Source organism: Acinonyx jubatus, chromosome A3, assembly GCF_027475565.1.
Source record: "Acinonyx jubatus isolate Ajub_Pintada_27869175 chromosome A3, VMU_Ajub_asm_v1.0, whole genome shotgun sequence".
NCBI classification, from domain to species: domain Eukaryota; kingdom Metazoa; phylum Chordata; class Mammalia; order Carnivora; family Felidae; genus Acinonyx; species Acinonyx jubatus.
This window is the reverse complement of record NC_069388.1, coordinates 123,110,201-123,127,006: the sequence shown is the minus strand read 5'-3', so window position 1 is coordinate 123,127,006 and position 16,806 is coordinate 123,110,201. Positions and strand designations below refer to the sequence as shown.

At 38.6% G+C, this 16,806-nt stretch overlaps 1 long non-coding RNA gene across 2 annotated transcripts in view; it reads right to left on the bottom strand.

Annotated features, from left to right (window-relative positions):
• LOC113604958 (uncharacterized) overlaps window positions 1-16,806 on the bottom strand; it is a 176,684-nt gene that overhangs the window by 67,476 nt on the left and 92,402 nt on the right. The gene's annotated exons all lie outside the window — the stretch shown is intronic.

Sequence of the window (16,806 nt, the reverse complement as noted above, 5' to 3'; positions counted from 1 at the left end):
AGCAGCCCAAATGTCCATTGACGGATGGACAAAGAAGATGTAGTGCACATATACAATGGAATATTACTTAGACATAAAAAGAATGAAATCTTGCCATTTGCAACAACATGGATGGAGCTAAACAGTATAATGTTAAGCAAAGTGAGTCAGTCATAGAAAGCAAATACTACATGATTTCACTCATATGTGGAATTTAAGAAACAAAGCAAATGAGCAAAGGAAAAAAAGAGAGAGAGAAGGACAAACCCAGAAACAGACTTTTAACTATAGAGAACAAATTGATGGTTACCAGAGGGGAGGTAGGTAGGGGGTAGGGCGATGGGTGAAATAGGTGATGGAGATTAAGGAGTACACTTATCACAAAGAGCACTGAGTAATGTATAGAATTGTTGAGTCACTATATTGTATACCTGAAACTAATATACCACTGTATGTTAACTATACTGGAATTGAATAAAAAATTTAATTTAAAATAAAACAAATGCTCTGAAAACAACAAATAAGAATGTAACACAAAAGTAAAATACTATTTTATTTAATCAGTGTATCTACATTATTAACATTTTTAACATGTAGAGAGTAAAAATGTATTCAGACATTTTACCTTCTTTTTTCCCATATTAAGTCTTTGAATCCTATGTGTAATTTGCACTTGGAAAATATCTCAATTAGATTGGCCATACTTCCGGTGCTCATTAGCCACATGTGGCTAGTGGTTACCATATTGAATAGTATACTAATAGATGGTTACCTTTGTCTAGAGGACTGATCTTTTGTTGCTATCACTATTGATCAGAGTAACAGGGTTACATGATACAATATATTAAAAGAACTACCCATCACTGTTTACTTCACAAAGTTACGAGCGACAAGGAGGGTGCTCAGAATCCAATAGTCCATTCTTCTGAGCTTGTCCAAAGATGGTGTTAGTAGATCTCTATTATCATTTGATATAAATATACTTCTACCTAAGCTATAAGATATACTGGTACTCTACTCTGGTGTTACTGAAGGGTTAGTGACTACCTTTGTCTTTTTACTATCTTCCACTGATCTGGTGACTACTTTTATGTTAATGGTATTGAGTCTCATCTTTGTGTCACTGCTATAGTCACCTTCTCATATATACATCCAGACTCATATACATTTCTCATATACATTTATTCTCACAAAGTTTGTGATATATTTACCATATTTTATAAGCCTTCTGGCCACAAAAGATTATTCAAAATAGGTCTTATATCTTATATACACTTATTTGGTACATCCATCTACAATATCATTTGTCATTATTACATATATTTTGGTATGAGTTCATTCATTCCCACCTCCAGATAATGCAATCTTTAAGAGGTCATTCTTTAAATGAATCTATCAGCAAGCCAAAAATCAGCATCCCCAGTGCTTAGTAGAGTATCTTATCCTTAAGTATACTAATAAACATTTGATAGTGGAATAAATAAGTGAATCAACATGCTAGTTGCCTTGAGGATTCTTAACTGAACTTGGTTGTGAATGTGTAAAGATTTCAGAATGAAAGAAAATCCATACAAACGCTTGCACAATCATCTGTCTCATCTTTTTAGCTTATTTGAGGGAAGAGATTGCATGCTTTACTTGCATACATCAAAAGGAAACTGAAGTGTGCAATGTGGCATAACAGGAACAGTACTGGATAAAGAATAGGGTGCTTTAATCCCTGGTGTTACAATTAATTTGCTTTAAAGACATAAATCACTTCACCACTCTGAACTTTAATGTCTTTGTGTTATGTTATATTTCAATGTTAAAATCAAGCACTGCAATCAGTTGATTTCAAAGGTCCTGTCTCTTTATCTCTAACTTTTTATGATTTTCAAGAATTCACAAGTTCTAGAATAATATTAAACAATCTGTGTCAGGGTTTTTATTACTTTTATTATTTTATTATTGCAATGAGAAGTATCTCAAGTGATAATGAAGTATTTATTGCTTTGTTCTGCAATTATTTATTTTTATGTCTGCATCTCAAATTAGATTAAATTCCTGAGAATAAGAACAGTATCTTGCTCGGTACATGCCTTGGTACAATCAACAACTGAACCAGGGAATGCATAAAGTGGCTTTCAATAAATGTTGACTAATTATGAAGACATGCATGAATAGTCATTACCCATATCAAATATCCAAAATCACTTTTGCTGAACAGTTAAGGATGAGTAGGGTGATGGCCTCTATTTGGGATACCTACAGTTCAGATTTAAATGTAAAGATCATAGATGAGAAGTTCTAATACTTCCATTCCATGTCATAAGGGTAACAGAGGCAGGAAATCCTCCCAATACACTTAGAATTTTCTGAGAAAGGTGTTTTGATGTCTTCCATGATTCTGAATCTGCATATGTCTCCTTTAGATTCTGTTAATTTCTGCTTCTTATTTTTCAAAGATCTATTATTAGGTGTTTACAAATTTGAAATTGTTATACCTTACTAATCACTTAATCACTTTATAATTCTTAAGTGAATTTCTTTACCCTTATAATGCCTCCTGCATTAGAGAAAATTATTAGCATAACCGCATCAGCTTTCCTTTAATTAAGGTTTGCATCAGTGAGGACTGGTGAACTGGCTCTCTGAAAATTAAAAAGCCCTGATTTGTCAATTTGTGACATTTGCCGATTTACATGGGGTGAATGCTCCCACCATGGCCAATCTCAAGCAATCAAACTTTTAACAACTGACTTGCAAAATTCCTGAATACTTAACAATCAGTCCTTGTAAGTCCTTATGAGATGGTGCCAGGATACTACTGGTTTTTCAGTACTTTTACTTTCAACCATTTGTCTCCTTACATTTAAGGTGTTTCTCCTTTAAGCAGACTATTATTGGACATTTTATAAAATTTAGACAGATTCATCTTTCAATTATAATATATACACCATGCATATTGAATGTAATTGCTAACATTTGGAGGTTTATATTTGCCATATTAATATTTGTTTTCCATCTTCCCCATTAATTATGTTCCTTTTTTCTTCTTTTTTGTCTTCCTTTCGCTTAATCCAATATTTGTTATTATTCCAAATCCCACCTCATTAGCTCATTAAGTAAACATTTATTTATACTTGTTTTAGTAGTTATCTTGAGTAACATACATTATTGATTTATTAGAAACTAATATGAAATTGTACTGTCACCATTTCCCTGACATTGAAAGATCCTTGGAAACCTTGAAACTTGAAGTTTAACAGAGCCTGTTACTGGGGTCCCCAGGATCATCCTTGGTATCTGTGTTTCACTAAGAGGACTTATGGGACTCAGCATATAGTTACACTCACAGGTTCGATTGATTCAAGTGAAAAGAGACCAAAAAAATCAGTAAATGCAAAAAGAGAATGTGGTAGTTTGGAAGGAACCAGGCACAAAATTCCAAGAGTTCCCTCCTGGTGGAATCACACAGGATATGCTTAATTCCCACAGCAACGAGTTGGGACATCTCATGTCAAATGCTTGTCCACCAGGGAGCTCATCAGGAACTCAGCATCCAAGAACACATTGGGTGTTATTATAGACACTTAACAACATTCCAAACTTCAAGAAAGAAAGCAGGTGTTCATCATGAACCATATTGCTTGCATGACGAGTTTGGGTACAGTGAGCCGCTCTTCTCAGTTCAGGGAATGGTGGTGACCTTCCCCACATTTAAACTCTCAGATGCCTATGTAGTCAACCTTGCAAGTAGGTCTTTCTAACGAGAGCAGTCTCAGACCTGCTGTGTTAGGTCCTATTTTGTGTTATTGTTACCATATGTTTTATTTCTACATATCTTTTAAATCCCATAAGGCATGATTGTTCCTGTTTTTTAGGGTAAATATTTATTTAGATTTACCCACATACTTAACCCTTCCATTGTTCTTCCTTTCTTCCTGCATTTCCCTTTAGTATTTTCCATAGGTCATTTCCTGCTGGGAATGAGATCTGTTGGCTTTTTTCAGGAATGTCTTTATGTCTTCTCCATTTTTGAATGATATTTTTGCTGGCTATAGAATTCTAAGTTGGCATTTATCTTTTTCTCAGCACTTTACTGATACCATTTTACTGTTGCATAGTTTCCTTCATTTCTATTAAGAAGTGAGCTATTGGTCATAAAGTGACTCTTCAAGAGTAATGGATCTTTTTAACTCTGGCTATTTTTATGATTTCCTCTTTATTTCTGGTTTTTGGCAGTTTTACTATGACATGTCTAGGTGTTAGATTTATAACATTTTTTTAGTCAATTCTTGGCCATTTCTCTACAAGTATTGCCTCTGCCCCATTCTCTCTCTGACAACATACTTATGTTAAACTAGTAGCTCTCAACCAGGGATGATGTATTTATTTCCAACAAGATAAATACACCCTCAAAAAAATAAAAATTGTTTGATTCAAAAAAATGTCAATAGTGGCAAGGTTTAGAAACACTGTGTTAGACTTTTCACCAGATATGTGTCTCCTACATTCTTCTCTACAATGCTTGTCTCTCTCTCTCTTTTTGTTTTGCCTCCATGCTTCACCCTAAATATTTTTTACTAACCTATCTTCAAGCTTACTTAGCTCCTTTCAGCTCTATCTGATCTGCTATTAAATCCATGTATTAATTTCTTAATATCGGATATTGGAATTTTCAGTTCTAGAATTTCCATATGATTATTTTATATAGATTCCAATTCTATGATGAAATTCTCCATATTCCCATCTATCTTCTTGAACATATTAATCACAATTATTTTTAAACCCATATCTAACAATTCCAATATCTGGGTCACCTGTTTCTCTTATCTCTTTACTTATCACTTCCGTTTTTAGCATACATGATCATTTTTATTGAAAGTCAGATATTGTTTAAAATTCTGTTGATGATTTGAATGATGTCATCATCTTTCAGAGAAGATTCAACCTCTTTTTCAGAAAGCAGGCAGAGACAGATGATCTCAATCCAGTCAGAGATTGAATTAATTTGAGACTAAATTGCATTATTGGAAGTGTTGTTCTACCTCTGGTTGGCCTCCACCTGTAGAGTATAATCCTCCAGTGGTGCCATCCAAGAGCCTAAAGTGTCCATAATGGTCAGCCCTTCCTTTCTAAGTTCTATACTCCATTTTTCTATTTCTTGGCATCACATAACCACCAAAAGCTCTGCTGTGCTTCTCAGCTGCTTTCTGCTTAGCCTTTTACCCTCTTGCCTTATGCAGTTTGCCAACTGCCTGGTATCAGATGTCAGGCTCACTTCTCTGCACCTTCCTTCTCTTAAGGATCTTGACACTCAAGTTTTAGTGACCTTGAAAATCCAACGTTCCAGTCTTTTGCTCTCTAGCTCTCAATATCTCCTAAAGCTCTACCCATTAGAAGTGGTCCTCTGATTGGCTTCTCAACCTCTTACCCCACACCAAAAATTGGCCAGAGCTCTGAGTAGGAAATCAGTGTGGTCACCTCACTGAATCCTTTCTCTGCAGCATCTGGCCCCTCAAGTCCTTGTCATATCAGTAGCTCCCTGCTCCCTTTGGACACTTTTAAAAATCAAGCTTCTAATTGTTCTTGGCAGAAGAGTAAGTCAGTGACAAACTACTACATCATGGCCCGGAGTAGGAATATATATTTAGAAACTAGGTTGGACATAAGAAAAACATGTATTTTTCTGTGAGTATTGTTAGATGCTAGACTGGGTCATCAAAGGCAGAAGTAGTCTCCTACTTCCTTTAAAAGCCAGAGGAAATTTCCAGGGAACTGTGAATTAAAGAGGCATGCATAATAGGGAGTGGATACAAGAGAGGCAGCTAGACAGAATGAGTTTTCACAATTTCCCGTGACCCTGTTGATCCCAACTCCTGCCAATACTCAAACACTCAGAATTGAACAGAGCCATGCATTTTCTTCCCACGGTTCTCATTTTGGTTAGCACATAACTCAGAGATGGAAGATTGCAATTCAGGGCAGAAAAACTAAAATATAAGAGCTACATATTTACATGATGTTTCCAGTTAGATTATAATCAGGAAATAAAGTATATCTGTACTTTTTCTTTTCAAGTCCATGAGTAAATCTAGAAAATAAATAAATCTAGAATATAAATCTAGAAAATAAAAATAAAACTTTAGGAATAGGAAGAAGATTTGTAAGGGACTTCATATTATCTAGGAATTTCAAGCTCTGGTTTTCCAGCCACATTATATTTGTGTCACCTCAGGCCTTTGCCAATCTGTTGCAAGAGAGAAGAAAAAGGGAATCTTATGTGTTATTGTATGCAGCCATTGAAAGAAGCTTAAACTTACCTCCTTTCTAATATTGTGTGTACATGTTAACAAGAGGTGAACATTATAGGAGTGAAATCTTGGTTTAATGTGCAGAGAGATTATTAACATAACTTTGTGGGTCCTGTGCAGGGTAGACAGAGATGGCCATTTCTTAGAGATGGATTCATCAAGGGAAGGAAACCTTCCCAGCAGGAGGCCCACATTGCATCCCACAGCAGCTTGCTTCCTGATGCTCTTTAGCAGCTGGAGGTCAGTGGAGAAAGCAGGCACATTTATTGAGGTGGTTCCAGTGGGTGCAGGACTCTTTACTCTCCATCACCTACCTCTCTGGTGCATCCTTTTTAGGATACTTTGCAGGGAAGCTTTGTGTGGTCCCAAGAACACTGAACGGTAGGGTCAGATGCCCTTAGCTAATTATTTGACCTTGGGTCAGTCCTTCAAAGTTTTGTGCCTGAGTGTTTGCTGTATTAAATTAGAGGATATAAGTAGATAATCCCAATAATTTCGTTCAGTCAGAACAGACCATGGGTCTGGGACCATGGGTCTGGGGGTCTGATGACTCCGCACTGGAGGAGGCACTTTTCAGTAGGCCTGAGTTGGGGACTTTTTGCTGAGGTTCTGTCATTCTACATTCTGCTATGAAGATACAGATAGATGCATATAGATCTTGTGAATTTCCTTTTTTTTTTCATTTTACCACATATTCCTTAGCAAAATGTGCCAGAATCTTTTGATAGCTGAAAATATAACTTGTTATCCATTCAACATCAAAATAGATGTTGAAGTTCTTATGACGGTCAGCTTTTTATTATCTTCATATAACCCACACAAAGCTATGCTGCTAGTGTTCCAGCTCAATACACAATTAAATTCAGAAGAGATCTATGACTGGCATTCAAGAGAAACAATTTCTTTCTTTTTTTTTATTTCTTTTTTTTTTTCAACGTTTATTTATTTTTGGGACAGAGAGAGACAGAGCATGAACGGGGGAGGGGCAGAGAGAGAGGGAGACACAGAATCGGAAACAGGCTCCAGGCTCTGAGCCATCAGCCCAGAGCCCGACGCGGGGCTCGAACTCACAGACCTCGAGATCCTGACCTGGCTGAAGTCAGACGCTTAATCGACTGCGCCACCCAGGCGCCCCAAAACAATTTATTTCTTAATGACTGAGAAAATGGCTAGGGGTAATGGCAGTGTACAATGTACAGGAAAATCATCTTCAAAACTTGCTTTAAGTCATTATCTTTCCAAAATTCCATTCAACATGGCATGACAGTCGTAACCGAATAATTTCTCACTGTCTCAAAACTGTCTCAAATGCTCCCCAAGCTTAACAATCAGTGGCTCTCACCTTCCTCTCATGTTCCAAGATCTCTGCTTTTCCTCTGGCTTCTCTAAGGTAAGTCCCCTCAGTTTTTCTTAGGCTCGGGTCAGCCCTCTTTCCACCAATTATCCAGATCAGCACCACAAATGTCCTGGGCCCAGGATCACCACAGAAATCCCTTTTAGGAATGAGCATGTGCTAGAAGGGGATGGTCAGAGGCAGGAGGCAAAAAGAGTGCAAACACTTACATTTTAAAGCTCTTTAAAGATCTCTGTCCCATTTGTGCTATGAAAGGTCACTTAAAAAAAAAAAAGTACAAGTACATACTACATCAATTCACCTTTGATTTTCCAATCCTAGAATGAAATTTAAATGTATGCATTCCCTCTACTAGTAGATAAACCCCCAAAAAGGTTACCTACAGGTAAAGTGTTCTGGTCAGATTCCAATTTCCAGGTATGTGTGAACCATGTTTTTACTGATACATTTGATAGAGTTTTACTTAGGTGTGAGAGTTTTAGCAGCAGGGAATTGTTTCTAATAATAATAACCAATAATTGGTTAGCAACTTAACATATTCAAAGCATTTGCACACCAAGTACCTCATTTGATCTTTATTTCTACCTGTCAGAGGAGGATGGATTTAATAATAATCATTCCTATTTTATATGTGGGGGAGGAGAGGCTGAGAAGGTAAAGTGACTTGTCCAGGTACTTACAGGGGTAGGTTGGTAACTGACTCTAGATATTCTGATTTCACATTCCAGAAATTAACCACTTCACTAACTTTCTCCTAACTTTATTCTTTGTGTTTCCACATGCATGTGTGGGCGTGCACACACACGCACACACACACACACAGAAGCTGATTAAAACATGGCCAAATATTACATATGTGCAGAGTGTTCTCTCTCTCTCTATACAACCATGTATTAAATCAACAAGATCCACATAGCCGCACAGTTTCTGTTTCCAGAAGAAGCCCTGACCTATGACAGAATAAACACTGCTGCGGGCCAGAACTACAGAGCCAGCTCACACTTCCCTCTGCACTGATGTGCTTTGTTTTTTAAAGCACTTGCCATTTACATTACTATTATTTTCATTTTCTTGATCACCGGAACCTCAAAGGAAAGAGGCTAATGATATTCCCCAGCCCCCTCCCTCACTGCGCTCCTGATGGGAATGGAAGCAGCTCCAATTGACAGAACTGCCTCAGCAAACCCTTCAGGAACATTAATGGAGCTGCTACTATAAGCAGCTGGAGTCACCATTTGCATCTCACCCTGTCTTACTTTTTTTCCTCAAAAAAAAAAAAAATTAAAAAGCACCCACAATACCCTGGGGGAATTTTCCGGGACAAGCTGCAGGTGCTATGGATATTTTCATTTAATAATCATTCTTGCAATTCAGCACATTTGTAATCCATGTGGTAAACTCTGACTTACATTTCTCCCAGTGGACGCTGGCCAGATGCAGAAACCAAAGAGCTCGGTGTGCCGGTAGTGCCTCTTCCCTCTTTTATAGTTTGTGCATTTGGATGTGTTTAGCATGATCTGTGAGCACAGGCTAAGGAATGTGCTGCGTTTAAAAGACCCTTTTGTTGACATTAAGCAATCATAAATATACTCAGAAATTATCCTCCTTGCGTGTACGGTGGAGTGCTTTAATTGGATGGCCTTCTCATGTGATATCATGAGGAACATATGCATATTTTTGGCAATCCCATTAGATGGTGAAGCGCAGAGGTCCGTACAGAGCAGCACATTCCTGACATCCATGGGTTGTCTCATATATGTCACCACATCTTCCCACCAGGATTGTTTTCCCCGCACACTTCAAGATGGTAACTTCCCAATCTGTCCAAATTCTATTTGGAATTCTCCTGGACTGTGTAAACGTCAGGGCCAGTTTCCTTTCTACATGAAGAGCTTTGAAAGGAGAACTGGATGCCTGACTCCCTCATAAATACGAGCAAAGCATCTTCTTGTTCTCCTTCTCCTTCTTCTCTCTTTTTTTAAAGGTATATATGTCAGAGAGGAGGGAAGGAAAGTGCTGTCTAAAAGTAAAAAAAAAAAAAAAGAAATCTCTTTTCAAGAATGACATTCTCCTATTTTCACCACATAAACGGAATGTTTAAGCCTGCACAGAGCCAGGTTCCAAATGATGGGTTCTTCTGGCTAAGACCTCCTGCAGTAGGGCTAAGATACAGTCTCTCAAGTAGCCAACTACATTGGGGCTAACACCACCTCCTGCAGGCCTAGAAAAGGGAGGCCATCAGGGCCCTGGCAGAAAACAGATGGCACACTTAAAGGAGTAGCTCAAGAGATTTTAACAAAAGGACTATGTTCAAAGGTATGAGAGTTAAAGGAATCACCCAACAATGGGGCCTATATGTGATAAGAAGCCGATACACCTTCTAGGCCAGAAGGCATCCAGCCAGCCAGACCCGCAGCCATGGAGTTGGGTGGGAAGTGAGGTGCCACTGAGAATCCACAGCCTAGTGTGGAGGGGACCGGTGGACTCCAGAGGAGTAAGAGCCCAAACTTCTATTTCCTCCCTGCCCCCAATCCCTCACTGGTGCCTCCCGTTGGCCAAACCAGTTGTTACCTGTCAAGGAAGGGGGTGTGGCTGTTGCAGTCTGGGAGTGTAGTGAAGCAGGGTGAAGGGTGGAGAGTGGGTCTCCACTTAGGTGAAAATATTCACGGTAGTCTTATTCATGATAACTACATTTCAAAAACAACCCAAAAGTTCATACATTGGAGAAAAGAAAAACAAATAGTGCTGTATGCATGGAGCAGAACCATACTCAGCAGTAAAAATGAAGGAACTACTAGAATAAGCAATGACAGGAATGAATCTTAAAAGCAAGTGAAGCAAAAGATTCAGACACAAACAAGCACATGCTGTTTGATTCCATTTATATGGAGTTCAATATTTGACAAAATTAATCTGTGGTGATAGACACCAGGAAGTGGTTGACTGTGGGAAGGAGGGCTGTTAATTAATTGGAAAGGGCACAGGGGACTTTCCAGTGATGGATACAATTGCCAAAATTGATCAAACGGAATACCTAAGATTTGTGCATTTTACTATCTGTTTGCCATACCAAACAAACAACAATCAACACAAGGGAATGTACCTGCTTTTCCCTCCTAAGGGGACTACCATTATTTCTTTCTGGGGTAAATACATTGACAAGCTGCTTTAGATTTTGAAAAGATCTGGAGTCCCTGAAGCAGACAGAAAGTCAGAGGAAGGGCTAAACTACTCTGATGACAGAGGAGAAGTTTGAGGGTGGATGAGAACACTGGAGAGGGAAGGAGTAGGTGAAGAGAAAAACAAATTATGGCTAGGGGCCATCGTGAGGAAGGATCAGCCGGAAGGACACTCTTTGTATTATGGGGCAAAAGACTTTTAAGTACAGCAATGTTAACCATCTCTGCTGTCCCAAACCTATAGTAAAATAGACTACACAGTAAAATTGAATAAAAATAAAAAGAAATCTTTTAAAATGTGGAGGAAAAGAGGCTCTGGTTATCTGGAACCCAGCAAAGAGAATAGCCATGGGGCATGAGAAGCAAATGGCAGCAAAAAAGCAAGTTGGACAGTGAGCACAGGGACAGAAGTGCCCCAGAAGTCACAAAAACATGGGGACAAACATTGAACATTCCTGTCCCTCTCTGTCCCACCATGTTTTTGGTATGAGTGAATGTATTATAAACTTAAAAAAACAGCATGATTTCAGCTGGCTTTAGCTGGTTACCACACTCTGAAATGTTTTTTTATTATTTTATTTTATTTTTAAAGTGTTTTTTATTTATTTTGAGAGAGAGAGAGAGAGAGTGAGTATGGGGGAGGGGCAAATAGAGACTCCCATGCAAGCTCTGTGCTGTCAGCTCAGAGCCTGACTTCAGGGCTCTATCTCAGGAACCATGAGATCATGACCTCAGCCAAGATCAAGAGTTGGTCACTTAACCAACTGAGCCACCCAGGTGGCCCGGCAATGTTTTTTTTTTTTAAAAACATTTGATTATTGTTCTTAAGTGGTGTTGTTTTCATGCTTATATATCTCATGTCATTGATTCTAAGATGCACATTATTATTACTATTACTATTGTTTTTATTAAAAATTTTTAAACATTTATTTTTGAGAGACAGAGTGACACAGAGCATGAGTGGGGGAGACGTAGTGAGAGAGGGGATACACAGAATCCGAAGCAAGCTCCAGGCTCTGAGCTGTCAGCACAGAGCCCGACACGGGGCTCGAGCTCATGGACCACGAGATCATGACCTGAGCCAAAGCTGGCCACCCAACTGACTGAGACACCCAGGCACCCCACTATTTATTATTATTATTATTATTATTATTATTATTATTATTATTGAACTACTCTGGAATTAAAGCACCTTACAGTTGATAATATGTTATAGTTTGTCAGCATTTATTCTTTTTTATTAGTATATAAAATAATAGTGAGTGTTCTAATTGACAGTGTCCTAGATTTGATGGATTTGGTATTCCTGGTGTATATTAATTAACTGGGGTTGGCTCACAGCTGTGGAGTCAGGGAAAAGAAAACCTTCATGGGAAAAGGGGACCAAAGGGACATTCTCAAACATAAGACAAAGTGGCAGTGGAAACAGGCAGTGACTGAAGGGGGCAGAGAGATAATAGTTAAATGCATGGCGAAGGGACTGCATCCAAGATCAAGTGGGGAGGGAGGTAAGAGCTCAGACACAGAAAGGGATTCTCCCTGAAAAGGAAGCCTAGGGAGGGGTGCAGTCTGCTACCACCTAAAAAATGGTCCTTATTAACAATCTCCATTTCATCTCAATTTGACACAGGTGTTCAAATGGAGACAGACTCTGAGCATCTTCTTCTGTCCTTTTCTGTCCTGAGTGTTTCACTATGAACATATCTGATAAAAGGGAGATAGACCCTGGAATACCCATTCCTCCTGGTTTCTACCAGTGGGATCTAGGATGCTTAGTGGCGGGGGTGGCAGATCTATTCACACCAAATGCCACCAGTTAGCTTCTGTGTGGTACACGGTGGGCCTCCCACTGGCAGGAGTGCCATCTGAGCCCTCAGGTTCCCCCTGGGCATGGGGGACTGGCTTAGTCTGCTAGGGATGTCATGGCAACATACCGCCGACTGGGCAGCCTAAACAACAATGCTTTTTTCTGCGGGTCTGGAGGCTGGAGGTCCAAGATAAAGGTGTTGGCAGGTATAGTTTCTCTTGAGCTCTCTCCTTGGCTTGCAGATGGCTGCCTTCCCACTTGTCCTTAAATGGCCATCCATCCCTCTCTCTGCATGCATCCCTGGGGTTTCTTCTGTGTGTCTACATTTCCTTTTTATAAGGACACCAATCAGACTGGATTAGAATGCACCCTAACAGCCTCATTTTAACATAATCACCGCTTCTCCAAATATAGTCATATTCTGAGTTACTGGAGGCTAGGGCTTCAACATATGAATTTGGGAGGGCAGGGAACCACAGAGACCACAGTAGGTAATTTTAAGTTCTTCTCCTGATTACTTTGCATTTTGTTCTATTCTATTTTTGGGATTAAGTTTAAATTGAATTCATTAAACCCATACATTTTTGAGGCAGGTAATTTTTGTCTTCCCTTGATGTTCCATTTAAAAAAACATAGCACTTCCCAAATCAAAACCACAGTGAGATATCACCTCACACCTGTCAAAGTGGCTAAAATCAACAACACAAGAAACAGGTGTTGGTGAGGATGTGCGAAAGGGGAACCCTCTTGCCCTGCCAACTGGTACAAACACTGGAAAAAAGTATGGAGGTTCCTCAAAAAGTCAAAAATAAAATTACCCTAGGATCCAGCAATCACACTACTAGATATTTACCCAAAGAATACAAAAAGACTAATTCGAAGGGATACATGCAACCCTATGTTTATAACAGCATTATCTACAATAGCCAAATTATGGAAACCAGTTCAAGTGTCCATAGACTAATGAATGGATAAAGATATGTTTTATATATATAATGGAATATTACTCAGCCATAAAAAGAATGAAATCTTGCCATTTGCAACAACACGAATAGAGCTAGAGAGTATTAAGTGAAATAAGTCAGACAAAGACAAATACCATATGATTTCACTTACATGTGGAATTTAAGACACAAAACAAATGAAGGGCAGCTGGGTGGCTCAGTCAGGTAAGTATCTGACTCTTGATTTAGGTTTAGGTCATGATCTCATGGTTCATGAGATCGAGCCCTGTGTTGGGCTCCGTGCTTACAGTTTGGAGCCTGCTTGGGATTCTCTCTCTCTCTCTCTCTCTCTCTCTCTCTCTCTCTCTCTCTCTCAAAATAAATAAACTTAAAAAAAAGAAACAAAACAAATGTGCAAAAAGAGAGAGAGAGAGAGGTAAACCAAGAAACAGATTCTTAACTATAAAGAACAAGCTGACAGTCATCAGAAGGGAAGTGGATGGGGGATTAAATAGGTGATGGGGATTAAGGACTGCATTTGTCGTGATGAGCACCAGGTACTGTATGGAAGTGTTGAATCACTATATTGTACACCTAAAACTAATATTACACTGTATGTAAACTAACTAGAATTTAAATAAAAACTTAAAAAATAAAAAAGTACAAGGACATTCATTTCCCTTTTCTTCTTTTTACTTATGTCTATACAGAGAAACTAGGAATACGTGCTTCTACCTATTGCAAGGATTCATATGAAAGACCAGTAATATGCCAAATATTTGCACCTTTTTCCAAATAGATGCAATGTGCTCAAAGCAAGGTGATTGCTATGAGAAGTCTCAGGCTCCTTCTTACTCCTCTAAAGGGACTACTTTGTGAGATATGAGACCTGGGTAATCAGGCCTCATTAAGTCTATGAAAATTGGCTGGGTGAGGGGAGAAAGGATTATCAGAGAGCAAATATAGCAGAAAAACATTCCCTGACTTCTCAAGAGAATCAAGGGACAGAATCAAAAGTTTCAGAAACTGGAAATGGAGCTCAAATCAATAATCAAGACCTTTTACATGATTACGATATGCCCACTCATAATTATGCAATGTGCTGGGTACATACAAAATTCAACAGCTTCTGCCAATCTTTGACTTGTCTCATTTGGCAAAGAATCGGCTGCATCCCGAGTTGAGACATTCTTAAGCATCCTGGAATCCAAAAGACTCAATGGCCTGAATGTACTTTTTTTTCTTAAAATAATGACAGCAATAACAATCGCATGCATTTAAGCACAATGTGTTTTAACCAAAAAGCAAGAACTTGGGTCAGGAGTAACTAAGGATTTAGTGAGATCATCTTCAATGGGAGGCAACATCAAAGCAAGAGACATCACAGGAACTCAAGTAAATGACAAGAGTGAATGAGATTAGAAGCTCACCCATGCTTTCCTCCCCAGCCCTGCTGTTGCTACTCCTAAATTTCATGCTTCCATTACCTTGTCCTAAGAAATTATAGGTAGTGCCTCCTCACTCTCCCTACCTCTGGTATCCTTCCTTCCTGATCCATGCTAGACACAGCAGCAGATCCCTGTCCCTGAATCACCACTGTGATTTGTGATTTCCTTCCTCAAGGGTTTTTCTTGGCACCCCATTAACTAATGAATAAAGTCCATATATATTCTGGATGTCGTTGCCCTTTAGGATTTGGCACCAACCAACCTCTTCAACTTTGTGTCCAACATTCCTCATTATGAACGTTGCACTTCAGCCCAGAGATTCCCCAATCCAGCTGTAACAAGAGTCTCAAGATCAGCCTTTTAAAAACATGGGTACCCATTTCCTCCCCAATGGAAGCTGGGCCTTCAAATCTGGTGTAGGGTCTAGGAATCTCCCCTGTTAGAAGGACCCCACTGATACAGATGTACATTTAGTTTGGATGTTCCAGCCAAATTCAAACCTTTATTGTTCATTTGAAAAAATCCTTTTTGGGTCCTTTGAGCTCACCTCCAGCATGATCTGCCTTTATCTGATTCGTCTTCCCCTTTATCACACTATCCTTTCTCACCACCAACCACAAAGCTTCTCTCTCTCTTCTTTACTCCATGTTTCTACCACCCATATGGTCCATCTCACTTTCTACCTTACATTTTAATTGTTTTTACCTCCCTATTTGGCTGGAAGCTTTTTGAACACACATCACAGGTCTAATGAACTTGTCTTTGTATCTCCAGAACCAACAAAAAAATCCTAGAAAAAACTGACATATAGCAAATATCTCTTGACTCAATAGGGTTTGCCAGTGATTCGGTAACCCTAAATCTCTTTGGGAGGAGAAAGAATAATAAAGATTTTTCATTTCTATAAATATCAGAATCCTATTTTTACTGTAAGTGCAAGTGGAAAACAATATTTTTCCAAATGAAAAATGTCACACCACATGAGTGAGTCATGGAACTTCAGAATCTCTTTCACACCTTTTATAAGCTACACGAGCATGGTTTTATCTTTTTGTTCTTCATTTGGAGAAAAGATATCTATTTTCCTAACAACAAAATTGTTGTTCTCATCAGATAAAAATAATTGGTATGAATTTTGCAAGATTGCTTGCCATTCATCATGAGGACAGAGGGTAATAAATTAACAATCACACGGAATTAACATATTTAGATAATCACTTAATCTTTGGGGGTTAATCTTCCATTTCTGAATTTCTAAGATTAACTACTCCTTAGAGCTTAAGATCTATTTTAAGACAAAAACAGAGCTGACTGAAAAGAGACCTCTCAGAGAAAAAATCCTCAGATTTCTCGCACCTGTGGTTTTTCATTGCTCCTTTGGAGAGCTTAGGTTGGTGGGACACTGGGAGCTTGAAGTACTCCTTGGGGAGGTTTTGTTGGAACAGTAGAGTTATTAAATAGCTAAAATGTCATGGGCAATAGATCTAGGTTACAAAGACAATACAAAGAGAGGTTTCCAAAATAATGTCCCCACCTGTAACTGAATGCAGCAGTGATGAAGATAATCTTAAACAGCAGGCAATATGAAAAAAAGTTGCTGAGCTCTGGAATGTATTATAAGTAGTTTGTGAATTCCTATACAGCCTATTCAAAACTTTCTCTTCATTTTATGAAATCCTGAAACTTATTCTGGTAATGAGTTTGTGTCTCATCCTCTACTCTTTTTTTTTTTTTTAATATCAAAGAAAAAAAAATTGTTTAAAATTCCAGAAAAGCTCTTAAGAGAATTTTGGATC